The following is a 9,617-nucleotide window of genomic DNA, read 5'->3' as shown; positions in this document are numbered from 1 at the left end:
AAACTTACAAACAATATAAAATCTTCTTGCTAGTTTGGAACTCCCTTGATATCTTATCGAAGGTTTACGATGAGCGAGTTAACTTCAAGTCGATGTAGATACGATTCGCCGGGAAGCTAACTAGCTTTGTCCTTTGCCACATACACTGAATTTTTGGTCCATTGAATTTAGGCAATGTTTTCGTAAAAATACTAATACCCGATGAGAATCCACTGAAGTTAAATGATTTGTAACGTTCGAAATTTATAAATATTCCTGGTTAAATATCTTAAGTTTTCCGACTGATGAGCGTTATAATAATCAGTTATAGCTTCCGAAGTTTATAGCACACTGACTATAGCAAACTAATAATAGATACTCCCCTTTTGACGCGTCGGGTTGATTATATTTATAGCCGTGGGAAGACTTTCTAGAAAATTCAGTCTTACGTAACAATACTGGTTAAAGCGTTTACGTACATTCTTACTCTGGAGAATCTTCTACAGCTTTGGAGAGTTTCGCAATACCTATCTAGTAGTATAAGCTATGTATGTTTCTAAATATAAACTTAATCTAAACAATGTTCATATTAAAATAAATACATAACAACAAATTCGTTACAATATATACATTTACAAACATACCTGTCATAGTATGACTTTGATATTTTACCTTTTATTAGTTGTAGTAGCTTATATCCACTATTCGGTCTAACAAGAGCAGCTCAAGAGTTTGCATTGAGTGGTGTTGACTAGCTGCCTTCCTTCTAGTCTATTATTTCTAAATTAAGAACGGCTAGCGCAGCGAACCCTTGTGTAGCTTTGTGTGAACTTCAACAAAAAATAATTTTCGATTAAAACAAGCTTCCTCAATATGAGTCGTGCTAATTGTTGTAGTTTCGGAACTACATTTTGTTTTGTTCCAAGGATAAGATGAACTGGATTCCCTGACGTTTTTCAAAGACTCGTTTTATATCAGGATATTAAGACGAAAACAGACGAAAATAAACTTGACTAGATTGCTGCGTTTTACTAATATCTTTACAGACTGTGAAAATAAGCAAATAAAATTTTGATCAGAAATGTTTAAAAAGTGTATTGGAAACCAGATACCAACATTTGACAGTTTGTTTGCAATGCTGTTTTTGTAGTTAAAAACTTCAATGGTTTTACTAGAATTGTAACGTTTCTAAAATTAAAAAGTATAATTTAAACAAAGGAAATTTTAAAAAAAGAATCAACAATTTATTGTAAAAAAACATTACAACAACCTATAAATCTTACGCTTCCTAATTTCATTACAGCATTAAAGAAGCCCTTACTTCCTTACACTTCTGACTACACTAATTGTCTAGGTCCACGTTATTTTCTGCTATTGATTTTAGTCATTCTGATAGAAGAAAGTAATTCTACATTATACAATGACTTATTTTTGCTTTCCTTTCTACTTATCGTTAAACTGTTACCATATTTTGTTCCTCTTTCACCAGTGTAAAACATTTTGCTGTTTTTAGACTTTGTGTAAATTGTATCAGCAATATTAATTATATTATTAAAGAGGCGTTGTTGATGATAAACTTTATCCTATTCTATTCACATACAGAAAAGTCAAGATGTTTTAATATTTGATCGAATAAGTTATCACAATTATCTTTTACACTTCTAAACTTCCTTAGGAATCCATTTTAAACCGTGAAAACCGGTTAGAACAAATTTTGTTTTATCATCACGCCACACGTCGTTACGACATGAATAGCAGTGGCGCCTAACGTTTTTTACAGAGGGAAAAGTCTCTTGGTGAATGATATAGTGTGTATTGGCTCTACAGTCAAAATGAAGCACACACACACACACACACACATATATGTATATATATATATATATAGTCTCATATAATCTGGTGAAAGCCGAAGAGAGAATAAACTTGCGAATGGGTAGATAAATGTGCAGTACAAAATTCTAACGGTAAATTAAATGATATAAAATCAATATTTACTTGCGCACGTATGATTGATAGTAAGCTTGTCAATTCACACAAAGTACACATTTATTCTCTTTCATTTTCCCCATTCTAAAGTAAGAATGAAAAATAGCTTTTGTAAATTAGACAGTTAAGATTGTTCATACATTTATAATTAAGTATTTTGTTTGTTTGTTAAGCACAAAGTTATAGAATGGGCTATCTGTGCTATGCCCACCACGGAACCAGATTTGTAAGGTTATAAAACCGCAGATAAAACCGTAATAATAACCTCGACACATTTCCGTCAGTACAACTACAAGTGATACTATAATTATAACTATTGATGAAAATATATGGGATTAAACATGAACTACTTAAACATAACAATTTAACTACATAACATGGCAAAATAATGTTTAAAATTTCTACTTAAAAATAGTAGTTAAAATATAATGTACATTTCTTTGTCAACAGCTAAATTTTGTTTGTTCTTAAATGGCAAAACTACACAATCATACATCTGTGCTGTGCTCACCACGGGTATCTAAACCTAGTTTTTAGCGTTATAAGGTTTCAAATTACCACTGAGACATTTGGGGACAAATTCCTAAAACAATAAATTCATAATATTTTGAATAAAAATTTTTAATACTAAAGTATTTTGAACAAAGCGTATAATAAAATGCATTTCCCTTATTTCAAATACTCTGATATCTTTATTCCTCAGAAATATATCAGTAATTTGAAACATTTCTCTGTTTGTCTGTTGATGGGCGTTTTAACACGTAATTTTAGACAAAATCGCGTACGATGGGAATAATATTAATATTATATACAAAAACAATATATTTACGTGAACCAATTGAAAACCACTGAGGGAACAAAACAGCACATCATCGTGTATATTTCATAGTTATTTCTTTACATTTTTTTGTCACTATAAAATTAGTTACGCTGACGGGATAACACGGATAATATGAAATTCATGTTTTATCGGTAAGTGTCAACTGGAAGGGTCAATATAGATGTCCATCTTGAAAGAGCGTCTTTATATAAACCCACTTCTTCGGTTGTTCAGAGATATCTGTCTTCAGAATCTATCAACAGTGGCAGTTAAAACAGAAAAACTACAGCTACCAAGCATTGGTATCAAACTAAGGAGAAAGACAATTATATGTTGACTGTATTCAGGAACCTAATATTTCCAACTGTATCATGCGGATACCTTAAAGTGGTTGTCATTTTGTAGTTATCACCAGACTGAAATTGGTTTTTCACAGTTGTTAATAGGGAAACGCGGTTTCAATTATTCTTAGACCGCGAATTGTTTTGTTCTAACAGTAATAGTTGTTGAAGGTGGTATAATGGTGTTAGAAGGTTTTCGTGGCATGGGTGGAATCATTTGATTTTTTAAAATTGATAAATGACATCCAGTGTTCGATGCAACATATTCTATAATCATAAATACATATTACAGTGAAAATTAAATACAAATGCCGTATTTAAATTAAAATTAATCAAACGAGACGTCAACTTTTTTTAATTATTTATTTTTACTAAACATAAGAGAATCCTTAGAAACTGTTAAATACAAAATGAATAGGAATAGAAATTTAGGCCCAGGGGCCATGGAAGTAAATTTTTTGGAAATCGTTGTTGTAAATGGCGCCACTGTAAAAACACGCTAAGTTTACAATTACTCAGGTTTATAAGAAACTTTATGTGTACTTCGTGGTTTATTCTCCTGAAGATGGTGGAATTATTTCCACCGAAACATGTACAGTGTTTAAAGTTCTTTTTTTTTAATTTATACTTTTTAACTTTACAAATAAATTATTGTTCAAGTAAAAAATAACGTTAATTAATTTTATTTAAATTTTTTGCACAAGAACTGTCTGTTTTACGTATTGTACAAATGTCATGTTTTTACATAAAGCACATTACAGAAATGATGCCCTTAGCTATATAAAACATACAAAGAAACACATTATTATTGAACGTAAGTACACAAAACAATACAAAAGGCATCATACCTTTCAGCCCCCCCCCAAAGTGGCACAGCGGTATGTCTGCGGACTTACAACGCTAGAAACCGGGTTTCGATACCCGTGGTGGGTAGAGCACAGATAGCCCATTGTGTAGCTTTGTGGTTTAATTACAAACAACAACAACAACATTACTTCAGGAACACGGCTCACCAGGCGAGTATTCTTCTTCCAACAAGACAGTGTTTTCAAGCATATAGCAAATGCTGTGAGCTTGACAATAAATGGCCGGCTGACAGAACACTCATAAACAAGACGTCTTCTAAACATTCTTATAGCTGTATAGTCTTATGTAAAATCCGACAAGTTGAAAAAGCGAGCAAACAATTTGGCTGAATTGTAAGAGTATTACTGGACGTTTGGAACAATAATCCATGATCATACATTGGTAAGCTGTTTGGCAGCATGAAAATAAAATTTAATGCTCTGTGTGAAGCAAAATAGTTCACATATAAAATTCTAGTGCACCGTGCAGTTTATTTTTCCGTTTTCTTGTGTTTTCTGTACCTAGTTACCATTACTTGTTGTTTTTGACCACTGTCTGTGTACTGCTTGAATGTTTGCATAAATATTTCCATTATTGCCCACTCATCCCGCTGGATCAACTGTAAACTCGATGATTTATAAGCTAAAAGCCAGAGTTCAATCTCCGCGGTAAGCACAACTAAATAACTCATTACGCAGTTTTCCGCTTAACAACAAACATTTATTGTATTTATTATGCTTGTAAGAATTATTTTGCATTCTTAGCTCAGCATATGGATTTAAAAATAATCTAAATCTCTTTAGGTGGCCGTACCTTGTGAGGTATCAGTGGAATTAAGGCCCTCATAATAATGAGAATACTCAAGTGATAAATGCATTACAATCATTAAAAGATTTTATTTCATAACATTGAATACTTCTACTTAGGCTGTTATTTAAATTATCTTCATTGTTTATTAAGTTAATTGTTGCTTCTGATCCGTATGTGTCGCTTACTTTGTACAGAAGCTCTTTATAATTACTTCGAAAATATTTTTTCAATATACAGTAACCGTTTTGTTTAATGACTAAGAAAGCGAAAAACAGTAATAAAAAATAGTGAAAAATGTTCTCCCATCGATATGTTTCAATTGTACAAATTTATTTTGCTAATTCAGTATCACTAACCTACCCTCTATCTACCCTTCTTCAATAATGGATTGACCAAGCTCCACGTGTATGTCGTCTGCTATTTAGTAGTTAGTTGGGCAGACGATGAAAAGTGCTCGTGTTTGAATAACAGTGGCAGCCACAGGGCCTAAAACTTGCGCTTGCGCGAAGAGAAAGTCTTTGCTTAGAGAATATTGTTGGACGAAGAAGTTAGAAGGAGACTGGTAATGCATGTTATGGCTTTGTGTTTCTGTTGGTGAGAGCGTTTTAAACACTGAAACAATTTAGTTACAGCTCTCAACCAACGCAGTATATCGTCTAGTTGTTATTTTGAACTGAAGCGTTTCAAGAACCTCGTTTTCAGATAAACCTGCATTCTTTAAAGTGTTTTCTGTATTTTGGAGATCATAGTGTGAAAAGTGTAATAACAATAACGCATTTTTAGGCTTTAAGTTAAAGAACTGGAAACAGAAACAAACTTGAGATTTTCACTAGACATTAAAGAAATAACAATTTAAAGAGCAACGAGTGAAATAGTTGATGATGAATCATTTTCTGTGAGGATGTTCGAATAAACTTCCCCGACGAGTAAAAACGGGGGAACATGTTATCAGAAACAATCCTTCAAAAGCCATAAAAACTGAATTAAATATAATCGCCACGAGAACAAGCACGTTTTGCTAGAGGGCGCACAACGACAAAGATAGTGACTGATACAAGAGTTATATCATACACTTGTCAAGTAAATTAAATTTTTGCTAATTTCATACCGAATTGGATCACCGGCTGAACTGTTCCCTTTCTACCGTGAGAACAGTTAATTCTTTCGTCGATCTTGATCGAATTAGACCGAGTGAACGTGGAGATACTATTCGTATTAAGAAGGTAAGCAATTGTATTTGCGCTATATAAAAAACGTAATTAGAATAGATGTGACACTGAGATAATAATATTATAATGTGACCTTTAGATGTAAAATACTTCCAAAAAATATGTACCCGAAAGCCTTTCGCAAACAATCTGACATAATTTCTAGTTTTATTTATTACTTTGGCTGATTTCCAGTTGATTTTATGATCAAGATTCTTCTATGTGTAGAAAAGAATTAATTGAATAATTGTTTGACCATTTTTCTGATATTAATATATCCATACGCTAGTTTTTCTTGTTATTAATATTATGATTTCACTTATCTTACTTGTTGTATCTGATCGTGTCAGATTAACCTGGTGAAAAACGTTGTAGGTATAGAATATAGGTATTACACCTATGTATGCGACAAAAAATAAGTTTTAAGAGCCTGAATGTTGTTTATTATCAAAAGTTTATTTTAAAATCGTAGAATGATATTAACTAAATAAAAACTTGCACACTGAAACTCCAAAGTATAATTAAAATTTGGCTGACATTGGTGTGATCTTTATCACCAGAACTAGGGTGTTATAGCTTTGTAAAGGAAATATTTACATTGTTTGTTGACATAGTTAAATACTAAAATAAAATATTTTACAAAAGGCTCATTTTACATGTATGGAGTTTAACTGTGTTTATTTAACGCTGATATTCCATGTTTTATATTTATATCATGTTTTCCTTAAAGCAATTGTATACAAGATATAATTAGTTAATAATTTCACATCCTAAAAATAAGTTATGTGTTCGTATAGGAAAAGGGAATTCATCATGCAAGTTTTGTAATCCTGTTATTGGTGTGTCGTGACTTGTGTTTTAACTTGAAGTGGGGCGTTATAATGTAGTATTTTATTTTTCACGATATATATATTTCATAGCACTATGCAGATACATAAAGTGTAATAATCGTTGTTAAAGATGAAAACATTGTTGTCAATAGTGGTTTCCCCCCGTTTAAATTTGTTTATGGTGTGATTAAAGTCTGTTTAAAAATTTCTTAATACGATTTTGTTTTACTTAAAGGTACAATTAAGTTTAGTGAGAGATAAGCTTAGAGAGATAGGTTAAACCTAAAAAGCTGTTTTATTGTACATGTTTTTGAAATGTTTCAAAACCAGAGGTTTAAAAATATCATCATCAATATTTGGTTTTATTTTAAGAATTTAAGTCTTCTTAATAACTTTATATTGCTCTTTTAAATTTCTCCAGAGCGAGTTCGGATAATACTAGAAGAAAAATTTTACTCTACGTCATATAACTAGTTGATTTTATGTTATAATATTCATCCAATAACACTCTTCGTCATCAGTATTTGGTTATGTAGCTTACGATTGAGTATTGCTCAAAATTCCTATCAGATTAGAATAATAAATTTTGTATAGCTTACGAAAGCATATGGAAATATGAATGCCCCAGTGCTACGTAATTTAAGCTTTCTTTTATTTGAAAAACAAACAAATAAACAACAACAAAACATTTGAGTTATTTGGTAATAAAATTCCACGACTTCGCACAACATTGCTGTGTGTCAAATACTCCAATTTAGGGTCTAAATATCTCATTGAATACCATATTTAAAGCGGCGTGAATTCGTACACTTTTCATTTTGATACTTCGAACTTCACTACTGAAAGTAATCTGATGTGTTATATATTCAGTGCTAAAACTGTTTGGTAAAATTATTCTCTTTTCGTTCAACTTTAAAAAAAAGTCTTAATCATGTACGCCAACTTAGTGCTTATTTATTCTGTTCGAAATCTTGCTATAAAATAATCTTAAAATTTATCCATTTTAAAGTATAGAATATGAATTTACCCAATATAGTTTAAAATGCGCCATCTAGTCTAAGAATGAAACTGGTGATAGTAGGCTAAATTATAGATTAAATGATGTACATTAAAGTTGTTTTATTATTATTATTTTGTAAAACCGCGTGTTAATATATATATGCTACTATATCTAGCGCACAACCGGTTACCAGTTCCCTTTTATAATTTTCTTCTGTTTTGATAGTATTGTTCTATTTTATTGTGTACACAAGTGAAAAGTCTCGAAAAATAACTGCATGTTAGCTTGATCTCTAACATTAGGGAGCAAAAAGGGGGTTGAAGGAAAGGGGTCGTAGCATAGTCGAATGCAAAGTATGGTCTTGCAAGTAAAAAGGGTTAAGGAATCACTCTTCGTACCAACAGAGTCCTGAGAAGCGTTTATCTATACCACCTTTTCAAACAAAGCGAACATGCTTAGTAAGCAGAAAATTAATTTTACGGTCATTTGGAGGACTTAAGGAGCCAATACACTGCAGGATATTTTGATGGCTTTTTCTTTGTTTCGGGTGTCTTATAGTTCCTCCAGCGTAGGTGTGTATGCATGGCTGCTTCTCCTTTTAAACTTCATGCACATAATAGGTGTTCTACATTTCGCATTAAACTTCTACATAAAAATAGATGTTTGTTGTGAGAAGCTCGTGCTATTTGGTTGGGTGAATCTTTCTTTATAAGCAGTAACAGTACAATCAGGCATAGTCCTATTTTTAGCTTTACATTATGGTTCAATTAAAATGAGGATAAGAAATTAACCTTTGTGTTTTAGCTAAACTAAACGAGATTGTAGTGCATTACATATGGTAATTGTAGTCCGATGACGTGTACATTTACTATTCTATTGTTTTGTGCTACAGTGTTCTTGAAAGCCCCTTTGCATAGCCATGCTTGTGGTAATATATATATATATATGTGTGTGTGTGTGTGTGTGTATGCGTGTGCGTGTGTGTGAGTTCTGCGTTCTATTGGAAATATTGTAGCTTGTACTTCATGCGCTCCCTTAAGTACATTCGATAAGCCTTCCGAGAACCAGGTTGTATAGACTGTCAGAGCCATGTGAAGCGAATCCGACAAGACAAGATGGAGAAGGCATTAATTCTCCGTTAAGTGGCTTAAAGAACAAAGAAATTGTATAGCAAATTAGCTCAATTACTGCACGACTTGCATCCATAGATGATGTTGAAGCATGTTTCTGTAAGAGTATGTTGCCAGTAGATCTCTCTATCTTTGCCTGAAGATAACAAAATAGAAGAATCTACAGTCTCTGTCTGGTAAGTAATCACAACAAAAGCACGCGCTCGTATTCACACATGCATAGTGGACATGTTTTATGCGCAAATATTCTATGAGGGACTTAACTTTGTAACAAACATAGTTCAGTGAAGTTATTTAGTGTGATGGGGAGTAAGTGAATAGCTTAATATGATAAATACATCAAAAGAAAGAGGAACGACAGAAGGTCTAAAATTAGAAAAATGAAACTACATGCTTGTTATTATAACATCTGAGTTTCAGCTACTTACCAACTTGTCATTATATCATCTGAGTTTCAGCTACTTACCAACTTGTCATTATATCATCTGAGTTTCAGCTACTTACCAACTTGTCATTATATCATCTGAGTTTCAGCTACTTACCAACTTGTCATTATAACATCTGAGTTTCACCTACGTACCAACTTGTCATTATAACATCTGAGTTTCAGCTACTTATCAACTTGTCATTATATCATCTGAGTTTCAGCTACTTACCAATTTGTCAT

General features: G+C 32.2%; 1 protein-coding gene across 1 annotated transcript in view; it reads left to right on the top strand.

Annotated features, from left to right (window-relative positions):
• The first annotated feature begins 5,319 nt into the window (after positions 1 to 5,319).
• Positions 5,320 to 9,617, top strand: part of LOC106462161 (plexin-B-like) — a 256,950-nt gene continuing 252,652 nt past the window's right edge. The window contains exon 1 of the mRNA XM_022389702.1: positions 5,320 to 6,005. The gene's annotated coding sequence lies outside the window, so the exon portion shown is untranslated. The remainder of the gene's footprint in view (positions 6,006 to 9,617) is intronic.

Source organism: Limulus polyphemus, unplaced genomic scaffold (genome assembly GCF_000517525.1).
Source record: "Limulus polyphemus unplaced genomic scaffold, Limulus_polyphemus-2.1.2 Scaffold44, whole genome shotgun sequence".
Lineage (NCBI taxonomy): Eukaryota > Metazoa > Arthropoda > Merostomata > Xiphosura > Limulidae > Limulus > Limulus polyphemus.
This window is presented reverse-complemented; position numbering and strand designations above follow the sequence as displayed.